The 14,017-nt window shown below is 30.6% G+C and overlaps 1 pseudogene; it reads right to left on the bottom strand.

The window, feature by feature from the left end:
* Positions 1-12,325: 12,325 nt before the first annotated feature.
* LOC150031993 (uncharacterized) lies at positions 12,326-13,731 on the bottom strand (annotated as a pseudogene).
* Positions 13,732-14,017: the final 286 nt, after the last annotated feature.

Here is a 14,017-nt window from a genome sequence, read left to right as displayed (position 1 = left end):
TCTTTATATTTCCTAAACTTAATTTTTCATTTGCAGAATTTGATCTTTTACAATAAAAAATCATAGTGTATTTGAGATTTATTGGAAAAATCATGATTGATAAATTCATTTGGAAATTTTAAAATTCATATAATTATGGAAATTAACGAGTTTTAAAAAATGTACTAATTTTGAAGTGGAAAATTTGGATAGTCTGACAATTTCCTCTTAAGAAATTTAAAAAAGGAAAAGAAAGAAAAAAGATTTTTTTTTTTTTTAATTATCATATGAATTCTGCATGGCTTTTGCATACACAATAACTACATAGTTTTCAAGTAATTTTACTCGATTAAAATGCTCCATTTGAAATTATGATATGATGCTAACATGAACATAGTTCAATTGGCATAGTGTTTGTACTAATGACTTCGAGATCAGAAATTCGATATCTCCATCTCACACTTTAATTACAATATCTTTAAAAAAAAAATAATAAAATAATGATGTGATTCTTTGTTCATCATAAGAATTGAAGCTTATTGGGTTCTCAAATATTTGAAATTATAAATCAAAATAGAGAAACTATTAATTAAAATATCAAATGACTTCGAAATTTTATTATAAAAATTTTAAATATCCACAATCAAATATACTATTTTGATTCTTATTTTTAAGAGGGTCTAAATTAGTCTAGTAAACAAATCTCAAAATTATTAGTTTGAAGTTAATTTTTAGCACTTGGTTATTTAAGGATAATAATTATTTTTCCAAAAAATTAGACGTAACACTAAATATATATTTCCAAAGTTTTTAGAGGAATTTTTTTTTTCTTTTTGAGCAATTATAGAGGTAGGAACAAATTTTAAATTTTATTTTGAAAGAGAAAAACTGAACCTTTTGAAAATATATCCACCAAGATACCACAAGTTCTAAGACACCAAAATGTTATTTTAATATACTTATATTATAATTAATTAATAGGTAACGGGGTCTACTCCTATAAGAAAAATTCAACAAATCTCAACTTAATTAACTTAGAAGCTTAAATTAACTTGTAGGTTTTATTCATTCAAAAAAAAAAATTTCAACAAACCACCATCTTAATTAACTTGGAAGTTACTGCAATTGAAAATAGTGTCCAAGAACTAAAAGTTACAACAGTTAAAGTTAGTTTACACGTTTAAGTTTCATAAATATAAAATTAAATACAAAACAGTTTCTTGCATATTTGAAAAAATAAATTAAAAAAGTTAGATCTATTACTTTTGCAAAAAATAGCAAAAAAAAAAAAAAAAAAAAAAAAAAAAACTCAATTCCCATGATACATTTGATATCCTATTGATATACACTTGATACGCTTGATACATTAGATATATTTGATACACTAGATATATGTCTGATACACTTGATACATTGCTGATACACATTTGATAGATATTTGATATATTATTGATACACAGTTGAAAATTACTAATTATTTAAGTGTTTTAAAAAAATCATAAAAATGAATTTTTTAAAAATTCTTTTTCTCTAGTTATTCCGAACATGACTAAATTGTCAAAATGAGTATAGTAAACGGAGTATTAGTGAGCTTTAGGTTGAATCTCCCCAACCTATTGTACATTTCACTACTACAAAATCTACATTACTTGACACTTGTAGTTTTTAATTACTTGACGTTTCTGTGGAAAAAACGTCAAGTAATATGATTTTGGACAAAAAAAAGTCAAGTAAAAGGGTTAAAAAAGCGGAGATTGACTGAATATTTTGGATATTTTCACGCGAGCCTTTACTTGACACGATTTTCTTGTCAAGTAATATAAGGTCTTACTTGACACGTTTCACGTGTCAAGTATAAGGAGCTCTTACTTAACATTTTTTTCGTGTAAAGTAAAAGGGTTAAAAAAAACGGAGATTGACAAAATATTTCAAAAATTTTCACGCGAACCTTTACTTGACATGATTTTCGTGTCAAGTAATATAAGGTTTTACTCAAGTATAAGACGCTCTTACTTGACATTTTTTTCGTATTAAATAAAAAGGTTAAAAAAACGGAGATTGACGGAATATTTCTGATAGGCCTCCAATTTGGTAGGCGATCGTATAGAACTGATAAACAATCGTGTAATGTTTTGTAAGCGATCATGTAGTTCCAAGTAAGCGATCGCGGGGTGTTTGTGGGCTATCGTCTATTGCTATATAGCGATCGCGGGGTATTTTTGGAATACATAGCACATATAGATTGGTCTTACATATGGAATTATCATATATTGGGGTGGGTTGATAGAGTAATGTAAATTTTTGGAATTATCGTACTGTTGTACGGTTCGTCTTGTAAATTTTAGAACCATTCATGTAGACATGAGTAATAGAAGAATGGAATTGTTTATTTTAGTATTCTCAATTGTTATGTTGAATGTATTGGGTTGATATGTAGACCTGAAATATATGTGCAACTGTTTAGTCGATGGAATTGTCTTATTGTAACAAATGTAATGCAGGAAATGAGAAATGAAATGAGAAATGGAAATAAAATTTGAATATTTAATTTGGAAAAAAAAAAAACATAGATGACATTGAAAATGTGTCAAGAATTAGATTACTTGACCCTTATTTCATGTCAAGATAAAAATATATTTGACAAATAAAAAATGTCAAGAGTAATCACAATAATAAATGTCAAGAATTAATACATTTGACATGTCATTAGTGTCAAGTGTATTATATTTCTTGACACGGAAATTGTGTCAAGAATTATTTCTCTTGACGTTTTTACAGTGTCAAGTTATCACACTATACTTGACACTCGAATAGTTGATACTTTTATAAGTGTCAAGTATACCCTTTACTTGACATTGGAAAAACCTCAAGTAATCCAATTTCTGTAGTAGTGTTTGTACTTAAAAATGAAAGAAACAACATCATTTAAAAAGGAAAAAAAACTATAAAAGGGATAAAAAAAATGTAGCAAATATAAAAATTAAATTAAGTAATTGTGGGGGTTGATGCCCTAAATTTCGAAGATTTTTGTAGTTTGTAATTGTATTGTATAAATATTTTATTTATTTAATAAAATATGAGATGTTTTATTTGACATTTAGTAGTATTAAACCCACAAACCAATAAACAAATATCCAAGGTTACCATCTGTAACTTAAACATGTATGTAGAGACATACAGGTGGATCATGTTTATGTGATAAGCTAAATGGTCTGTAGTAGAGGGATAAAGCTGGATACCTAATTCTGGTGACATTATTGTAGATATTACAATTGTTGTAAAGTGCTACAAATGATCTTATCCTAATCATTCATGTGGAGATATGTGAGTGGAGGTATTTTATACAAAGGGATTTATATAAAATCGGACCATGAAATGACTAGTCTCATTATATAAAGCCGTTCATAATAAAGACTTACATTTCACCAAGATGACCATAAGTGGCATGACCTGAATCCTTAGTGAGTTGTGAACTTCTGCCTATAAAGGCGGTCGTTTGATTTGTATGGGTGAAAATGACTAGATCATCGACTCAATAAGCCTACTATTTTGGGGGTTCGTCTAATTAAGGAGTTGGGAACACAACTAAACAAGATGAAATTCACTCATTTCTCAATGAGGTAAGTAGATAAATTGTTCCCTTAAGGGCTGATTTCGAAGCTTGAACAATGTGGCGCCACATCCTCTCCTGACTCGAGAAGGGTTTGATCATAGTTGGACTATGACTTATTGTTCATTAGAGAGATCAGTGGTACTTAAGAAGTTAGATGTAATTACGGGGGCAAAACGATAATTTTGGCCTAGCTATACTAACGACCAATTTGTGAAGGGTCATCACACTGTTGACTGATTATATCCAATGGACACAGAAATATATATGTAGTGCGTGTTGGGGTTGATGCCCTAAAGTCTCGTGTCCTGTAGTTTGTAAACAGTATATACGAACACCTATGATTGTTAATATATGATATTTACTTCACACCTTGTTGTTTTGCTCGATTATTTGTTTTATTTGCTTTATCACAAACCAATAAACATAAAATCCCTAGTTATCTGTATGTGACTCAAGCATGTACGTGGTGATATACAAGTGGATTATGTCTTGAGTGATAACCAAAATGGTCTATAGTATATGGATATAGGAGGGAAACTTTATCTTGGTAATGTTACGGACGCAGCCCGCTTTGTGGAATGGTCACAAAAGTTGTGACTTGCCACAGATGATCTAATTCTGATCATTCGTGTTGGGGACATGCGAACGGGGGCGTCCTATACAAAGAGTTTGTATAAGACCTGACCACGAAGTGTTAAAGTCTCGTTATATAACACCGTTCATGACAGAGACTTCACTTCACTAGGATGACCATAGGTAAGATGACCTCAATCCTGAGTGAGTTGGGAACTCTTGCCATTGAGGGCGGTCCTTTGATTTGTATGGGTGCGAGTGGCCAAGTCACCGATTCAAACCTACCATTTTGGGGATTCGTCTGATTTGGGAGTTGGGAACTCAACTACACAAGATGGAATTCACTCCTTCCCCGAGGCAGGGGTAAGTAGATAGATGCTCCCTTAAAGGCTGATTTCAGGGCTTGAACGATGTGGCGCCACACACCTTCTCTTGGTCGGGAGGTGTTCACACATAGTTGGACTATGTTGTATTGTTCATTAGAGGAATCAATGGTACTTAAGGAGTGAGATGTAACTACAGGGGAAAAACGGTAAATTGGCCCAGCTGTACTTACAAGCATCTATGAAAGGTCATTGTACTCATGATTGGTTATATCCAATTGACACAGAAATATATTTGTGGTAAGAAGATTTCAGCTATTGGTCTTTAGTGGAATCACTAACAGTTAACGGAAGGTGAATCTCATGGCTAAAGAGTTTAGTCAGCTATTCACGTACCGTTGGAGCTTCGAGCCACAGGTCCGTTAGGTCACCTGGGTAGCTTGGATAAAGTCGAGAACCAGTGTTTGGGTTAATTTGAAATGTTCAAATTGACAAGAGGAAATTCAATTATATATATGATATAATTGGACTGGTTAATTATATATGATATAATTAGCTAAATGTATGAGATAGATTATTTTGGAGAAAATTAGATATAAATATGATTTATATCAAGTAAAGGAAAAATACTATAGTAGATATATGATATCAAACTATAGGATATAAATATAATATGATTATATTTATTAATTAAATTAATTGATTAATTATTTAATAATTAACCAATTAATCCATGTTTGGACGGGGGAAGATGAGACCGCAAAGGTTATGGTAACCGGCAGATTGAAGTTTTGAAAATCGTTTTCATTTGAAGATATAATTCAGTCGTGCATTTGATAGCCGGTGCCCTAAAAAGAATTCGTGAAAGAGTGATCGCGAGAGCCTATACGATAGAATCTCATTCGTCTAAATGATCTTCTAGTTCACACGTTCTCTAAACGATCGTATACCTCTTTCCTAAACGATCGTCCAGTTTTTCCTAAACGATCGTGTAGCTCTACTATATGATAAGCATCCACTATACGATAGCAAATTTCTTCTCACCCGTGCTTATCATCTACACGAAGTCTTCTCCTTCGTCCTCTACCAAACTCATCAGAGCCCACTCTTTGGGTTTTTGACCCGAGGATACCCGAATTTTCCTTGTGGTGGTGTTGTCCCCATGGCCTTGTTCATGTACATTCGGATCATGCAGTAACAGTCGACAGACTCGTCGGGTGTTGGTAGATCAGTGGGAAGTTTTTCCGCTTCTTTGGGTTCACACATACGAAGATCGTCTTCCTTTGGTATGAACCTTTTTTCTCTATGTTTTATTATACTCTGAGTATGTTGTTGATGGATTTAATTTGCATAACTATTAGTATGGAATGTCTATCGTTTATGTTCCGGTCACTGTGAGATCGGAGCGATCTAAGCCCGCTCATAGAACTATCAGTTTTTCGTGAAGTGTTCGACAATTAATGGATGTTGAATAATTTAATTAAAGCAGTTTAATTATTATTCAAGTACCATTAGAGCTTCAAGCTACAGGTTCATGAGGTCCCCTTTATAGCTCAACATGGATTAAATGAGAATCAATTTTGGATTGATTTAAATTGTTCAAAATAATTGAGGAAATTAATTATATGTGATATAATTAATTTTGCATAATTATATATGATATAATTAATATAATATATTTGATAAATTATAATATTTATTTGAGATAGAAAATAAATATTTGAATATGATTCAAATATTAATTATGAGAATTAGATTCATATAATTAGTTTTTAATATAAATGAGATTTATATTAAATATAATGCACTAATGAAAGACTAAAAACTATAGGTTATATTGTATTTGATACAATATGAAAAACTATATGTTATGTGTTATACTTGATATAACATATAGTTTAATATATATTATATGGTAAGGTGGTTATCATATATATATTAAAAGATTTATTAAAATAAATTATTTTATTTTATTTTATTTTGAAAGTGTTTTTTGGGATGGAATTGTAACTCCCTCCCCATCTTCTTGCATGATCATGGTACTCAAAGAGGGAGTGATCATCCTCTCAGAGAAGATATTTGGTTTTTCATTTAGTTGTCGAAGACACAGAAAGTTTTTTTTTTTCTGCAAAATTTCTCTCTCTCTCAATTCCTCTCAATCTCTCTTTCATCGAAAACATCTAAGAGCCCACAACTCCTTAGTGTTTCTCATCCCAAAAGAGAGTACGAGAAGTTCCAAATTGATGGTGAATCTTTGGAATTTCTATGACTGTTCGTGATAGTTCGAGAGGAGGGATTTTTCATGAAGAAGATTATTCTTCAAAGGTAAGGATTTTTTGAAACCTTAATATCTTTTTCTCTTTTATTGTTCTTTGGTATGTTGTAATTTATCCTTTTAAATACATAATTGTTTGTGCAAAATTTTGAATTCTGTAAAACAAAAATTAGGACGATTCACGTTTCCACTCAGGACCTTCATAGATTTCTTCCGTAATAACTCATATTGTTGTAAACAAAAAATAAAAACTATACAAATCAATGGGAAAAATACCTAATTGATATATTTTAAATGTGGTATATTAGTTGACAGATATACCAAAAAATGTGGGTTTGTTAAAAGGATAAAATTGAAATATATAATAAACGAAAATTTAAATTTAAGAATTTTACCATATCTACAATTTTTACGTGTTGAAAATGCCCTTAATTATACATTTAGATTTGTATTATAAATTTCCAATACAAAAATCAAATAGGATCTAAAACAATCAACTTCAACCTGTTATCATATACAGAAGAAAAATCCTTGGACCATGAAAAGGAAATGACATTCATGCAGTAAAACTATTGATAATTTGATAAATTAAAAGATTCAATGTAACTATAAGTTTATTAATTTTTATTAGAAAATATCTAAAATTACAAGTCTGGTCAATTTTTCAGATTGTGTTTGTTCATATATGGTTTAAAATAATAATAATTGACCCTTGTTCTTAAGGATTTATCTGTTTAATCCTTTAATATATATATATAGTAGCAAGCTCATAAGTTTTGTATTTTGTGTTTGACGAACTTTTTCTGTTTTTATCGCACACTAGTTATTTATTAGGTAAGAACCACATACTTGTGCGAAAGTAAACATAGTTTAACCTATTAACGTGTATTCTTTTTTTTGAGGTGGGAGAGTTTCAAATAAGCATAGTGATAAACTTCACTTTGATATGTATTTGCCTATGAATTTAAGGTGGTTTCTTGAATGCATCATGTATAATTTGAAGAAAATATATATGATTAAATGATAACTTAAGAAAATTGAGGAGTACAATGGGAATACGGATATGAAAAATATAATATAATAATATTTTTATATAATAATAATAAATAAAATAAAATAAAATAACCAAAATCATGAAATTGGGTAATATGGAAATTAGTGAAAGTGAAATTCTCACCAATTTAGGTGTGTTCTTAAGATCCACCAAATGCCACTATTTATAGGTAAAGTAATAAGTAGGATGTGGACTTACATGGATACCAAACATGAATAACTATATGGCACATGGACAACATGAATGGTGACACATGGCCTTTGGGACACTAAGCAATGCACATCTATTTTCTATTATAATATTCATAATACTCCCTCTTAGATGCCCATACATATATATATATATATTATATATATATACACGTTAAAACTCTACTAGGAAAAACCCAATAGGAAAAACCCTAGTGAAGGAAAAAGAGTACATATTTCATATAATACATACTCCTAAAAAAATACAATATATTTACTCCCCTCATGAAAACATTACTTAAGATCTTTGAGTCGCCGCATTCCAATATTGTGCACCAATATTTTAAAAGTTGCGGTTGGTAATGCTTTTGTAAATAAGTTTATCAGGTTATCTTTCGAACAAATTTATTATACAGTAATGTCGCCATTTTCTTCAAGATCATGAGGGTAGAAAAGCTTCGGTGAAATATGCTTTGTTCTATCTCATTTAATATATCCTCCTTTGATTTGGGCTATGTATTGGAAGATTTTAGCTATGCACATTTCATTTTAGCTATGCACATTTGATTTGGGCTATGTATTGAAATATGTTGCCTTCGTATAATATTGTTGGAAGATTTTTATTAGAAGACAAGTCACACGTTTCATGAATGTGCTGAGTCATTGACCTTAGCTATGCACATTCTCGATTAGCCTCGTGAATTGCAAGAATTCCACCATGATTTGAGGAAGTGGCCATTATAGTCTGTTTCACCGATCGCCATGATATAGCAGTTCCTCCACATGTGAACAGATAACCTGTTTAAGATCTAACTTTGTGTGGATTAGATAAATATCCAGAATCTGCATAACCAACTAGATCAAAATTTGATTAATTTGAATAAAACAAACCTATATCGAATGTTCCTCAGAGATAACGGAGTATATGCTTAATTTCGTTCCAATGTCTTTTTGTAAGATAAGAACTATATCTAGCTAATAAATTTACTGAAAATACAATATCTTGTCTTGTATTATTAGCAAGATATATAAGTGCACCAATTGAACTAATATATGGTACTTCAGGACCAAAAAGTCCTTCATTATCTTCTCGAGGTCGAAATATATCTTTCTTTATATCCACTGAACAAACTTCTATTGAAATATTTAATGGATGTGCTTTGTCCATATAAAATCTTTTCAAAATTTTTCATGTATAAGTTAACTGATGAATAAATATTCCATCTGTTAAATGCTCAATTTGCAAACTAAGGTAAAATTTTGTTTTTCCGAGATCTTTCATCTCAAATTCTTTCTTAAGACATTCTATTTCCTTTGAAAGCTCAAGAGTTCCAATTATATTTAAGTCATCAACATATACAGTTATAATAGCAAATCCTAATTATGATTCCTTTATAAAAACACAGGGACATATTGGATTATTTTGATATCCTTCTTTCAATAAATATCCACTCAGGTGATTATACCACATCCGTCTTGATTGTTTCAATCCATATAATGATATCTATAACTTTATTGAATACCGTTACCGGGAATTTGATGTATATGTTTCAGCTACCTTAAATCCTTCTAGGATTTTCATATATGTTGTGATTACATCCATAAGATGCATATCTAGACTTTTATACACAGTCAGGCCAATTAAATATCATAATGTAATTTCATCTACCACCGAAGAATACGTCTCCTTAAAATCAATACCAGGTCTTTGTGAAAAATCTTGTGCAACTAATCTTGCTTTATATTTTGTGACCTCATTATTTTCATTTCTTTTCCTCACAAATATCCATTTGTATCCCACAGGTTTAACACCTTCTGGTGTTCGGACCGCAGGTCCAAAAACCTGATATTTTGAAAGTGAGTTTAATTCTGCCCTGATTGCTTCTTTCCATTGAAGCCAATCTTTTCTATGTCGACATTTTTCAACAAATTTTGATTCAGAATCCTCATTTTCAGATATAATATCAAGAGCAACATTATACGTAAAAATGTTATCAATAAATACCTTAGTTTGATTCCATCTTTTTCTTGTCATGACATAGTTTATTGAAATTTCATTATTATCTTTAGGTACTTCACCTTCCTCAGTAGTCATATTGAGGATTTCTTTATGGGTATTGACATCCTCAACCAAGTCTTTATCACTATTAATTATTTTTCGTTTTCGAGGATTTTTATCTTTGGAACTCACTGGTCTACCACGCTTTTGGCGTGTTCCAGACTCATTAGTGACAACTTGTTATGTTGAGATATCAATTTTTTATGGAACATTTGCAGCTGGTATATGTGACTTAGTTACTTTTTTTGCATCTATAAATGCATCTAGTAATTGATTTGCTATATTTTGCAAATGAATTATTTTCTGAACTTCAAGTTTACATTGATTTTTACGAGGATCTAAATGAGACAATAATGATGCATTCCATGTAATTTCTTTTCCCAACTTCTTAATTCCTCCCCCTAATATTGAAAATTTTGTCTCATTAAAATGGCAATCAACAAATCGTGCAATAAATACATCACCCGTCAGGGGCTCAAGATATTTAATAATTGATGGGGAATCATATCTAACATATATTTCTAACCTCTTTTGAGGACCCATTTTAGTGCATTGTTGTGGAACAATTGGAACATATACTGCACATCCAAAAATTCTCAGATGGAAAATATTTGGCTCATGACCATAAGCTAATTATAATGGCGAGTACTTCTAATAAGCTACTGGCCTAATGCGTACAAGTGACGCTACATGCAAAATAGCATGTCCCCATACAGATGAAGGAAGCTTAGCTCTCATAAGTAATGGTCTTGCAATTAATTGAAAACGTTTTATAAATAATTTTGCTAAACCATTTTGTGTATGAACATGAACTACAAGATGTTCAACACTTATCCCAATTGACATACAATGATTATCAAAAGCTTGGGATATAAATTCACCAGTATTATCAAGACGGTCTTAATTGAATAATCAAGAAATTGTTCTCTTAACTTAATTATTTAAGCAATTAATCTTGCAAATGCAATCTTTCGACTTGACAATAAGCATACGTGTGACCATTTGTTGGATGCAACTACTAATACCATAAACTATCTAAATAGTCCACTTGGTGGGTTAATGGGTCCACATATATCACCATGAATTCGTTCTTAAAATGCAGGTGAATCAATCCCCACTTTAGCTGGTGATGGTCTAATTATCAATTTTCCTTAGAGAGCAAGCATCACATGTAATTAATTAGATTGAAGAATCTTCTGGTTCTTCAATGGGTGTCCATTTGAATTCTCAATAATTCTCCTCATCATTATAGATCCTAGATGACCCAATCGGTCATGTCAAATTGTAAATATGTCTGTCATGAACTTTAGGTTCATTGTTGCATATGTTTCAATTACTCGTATATGAGTATAATACAATCCAAAAGATAAAGCAGGTAACTCTTCCAATATATGTTTTTCATTTGAGACAGTGGATATGATATATAGATATTCCACATTATTCTTACTATCGGTCTCAATATGATAACCATTGCAACATATATCTTTAAAACTTAGAAGATTTCTCTTTGATTGACTAGAGAACAATGCATTGTCAATTGTAAATTTTGTTCCTTTATGCAAAATAATATTTGTTTTTCCAAAAACCTTCGATCAAGTTTGTAGAACCTGATATTGTATTTACTTTTGCTTTCAACATTGTCAATTTAGGAAAAGTATTTTTTATTTGTAAGTATTGTATGTATAATTGCACTGTTTGTCAGACATAGATCTTCTTTGCTCAGTTTTGAAACACCCAACATATGAAAATGATCCATGTTTCTTCATTAAAAGAAAATAATTGCAATAAGAAAAACCACACTTAAAATATAAAAAAGTTACTAAAAAACATGAAGATAGATAAAAGAAAACAATAACATTAAGTCTAGATATTCTCAAAGTCAAAAGAAACACTTCATGTGCCACCAACTGTGCCAATCTTCTCTTCAGGAGATTCAAAGAAGTCCGTCACATCCAAATTTGTCATATGGGATGGGTCAAATATTTCATTATCCTGTATGCAAAATTTACTTCCACATTTTTTTCTTTTTTCTTCAGGGAGGCTTGATAGAGGCCAACTAAATGTTTTGACATACGGCAGGCACATGACCAATGCCTAGTCATTCCACATTGGAAGCATTTATTTTCAACACTCTTTGAACTTTTATCTTGTGGAGCTTTTCCTTTGTGATCATCATTTGGTATGGTCCTTTTGAAATTTAAATGATTAGAATGACCACCACGAAATTAATAATTATTTATTTCTCTGCCACGGTCACGACCTCAATCATGATTATTATTAAAATTTACAGCATTCACTTCAAGGAATGGTGTTGTTCTGGTTGGTCGAGATTCATGATTTTTCATCAATAACTCATTATTTTGTTCGACCACGAGAAGACATGAAATTAATTCAGAATACTATTTAAAACATTTCTCTCGATATTGCTGCTGCAGGAACATATTCGAGACATAAAATGTAGAAAATGTCTTCTCTAACATATTAGCATCAGTAATTTTCTCTCCGCATAACAATAATTTTGAACTGATTTTATATAATGCGGAGTTGTAATCACTTACTGATTTGAAATCTTGTAGCCTTAAGTGCATCCACTCATAACGAGCTTTAGGAAGAATAACTGTTTTTTTATGATCATACCTCTCTTTTAAATTTTTCCACAAGATACAGGGATCTTTTATTGTAAGATACTCTATTTTCAATCCCTCGTGGAGATGATGATGAAGGAAAATCATAGCTTTTGTTTTGTCCTGATTGGATGTCGTATTTTCTTTCTTTAATTGTTTTTCCCAAGTTCATAGCATCCAGGTGAATTTCAGCATCGAGCATCCATGACAAATAATTATTGTCATTAATGTCAAGGATTGCGAATTCTAATTTTGTAAGATTTGTCATGGAAACACTATCACAAAATATTATATTTATAAGAATTTTAATATGTACTAAATATGCAAAATAACATTTAATTTATTAATTATAACAAAAAGGGAAAAATTGACATACCTTTATGACCTACCTTTAGCAGAGAAAACGATAGGAGTTCATGTTGATAACGTGTTATGAAAATTGAGGAGCACAATGGGAATACGATATGAAAAATATAATATAATAATATTTTTATATAATAATAATAGATAAATAAAAACTAAAATTATAAAATAAAATGATTAAAACATAAAATAACCAAAATCATGAAATTGGATAAAATGAAAATTAGTGGAAGTAGAATTCTCACCGATGTAGGTGTGTTCTTGAGATCCACCAAATACCACTATTTATGGGTAAAGTAGCAAGTAGAATGTAGACTTACATAGACACCTATCATGAATAACTACATGGCACATGAACAACATGAATGGTGACACATGGCTTTTGGGACAATAAGTAATGGACATCTATTTTTTTTATTATAATATTTATAATAATAACAAGTTAATAAAGAATGAAAATATCTCTTGCTTTTGGTTATTTTATGCTTATGTAAGTTTTTTGAGGTAAAAGAGTCATTCTTAGTGCAAACTAACAATAAGAATCATGACCACATTGCTATTGCATCCGTATCGCGTTGTTGGGTTTGACTGTTTCAACGCGATTGTAACAAAAATTAGATTTTTTATTCAACCACTTCAAAGTTGTTTGGTCAAGTTTTCACCTGCAAATGAGCAACCATAGGAAGGGATTGGAATTCTCACAGTGTAAGCATACAAACGGTGTCTTAGAAATTAATTTTATAGAATCTAAGAAACAGAAGAGATGAAAATTATACGATAAACATATGCTTCTACACAAAATACAGAGAGGAAAAAGTACTTAGTGTACATATCTTTGAAGATCCAATCTTCTCATTTCTTCTTTTTGAGATCACGATTGGCAAAATTCCTCTTTGAACAATTCTCATGAACACAGCAATATGAAACTTCTTAGATTAATTTTAGTATTAGGGAAGTAAGTGTTCT

Source organism: Benincasa hispida, chromosome 12 (genome assembly GCF_027475165.1).
Source record: "Benincasa hispida cultivar pf3 chromosome 12, pf3_genome.v1.1, whole genome shotgun sequence".
NCBI classification, from domain to species: Eukaryota; Viridiplantae; Streptophyta; class Magnoliopsida; order Cucurbitales; family Cucurbitaceae; genus Benincasa; species Benincasa hispida.
The sequence above is the reverse complement of the archived record's forward strand: the minus strand, read 5'-3'. Positions and strand labels throughout refer to the sequence as shown.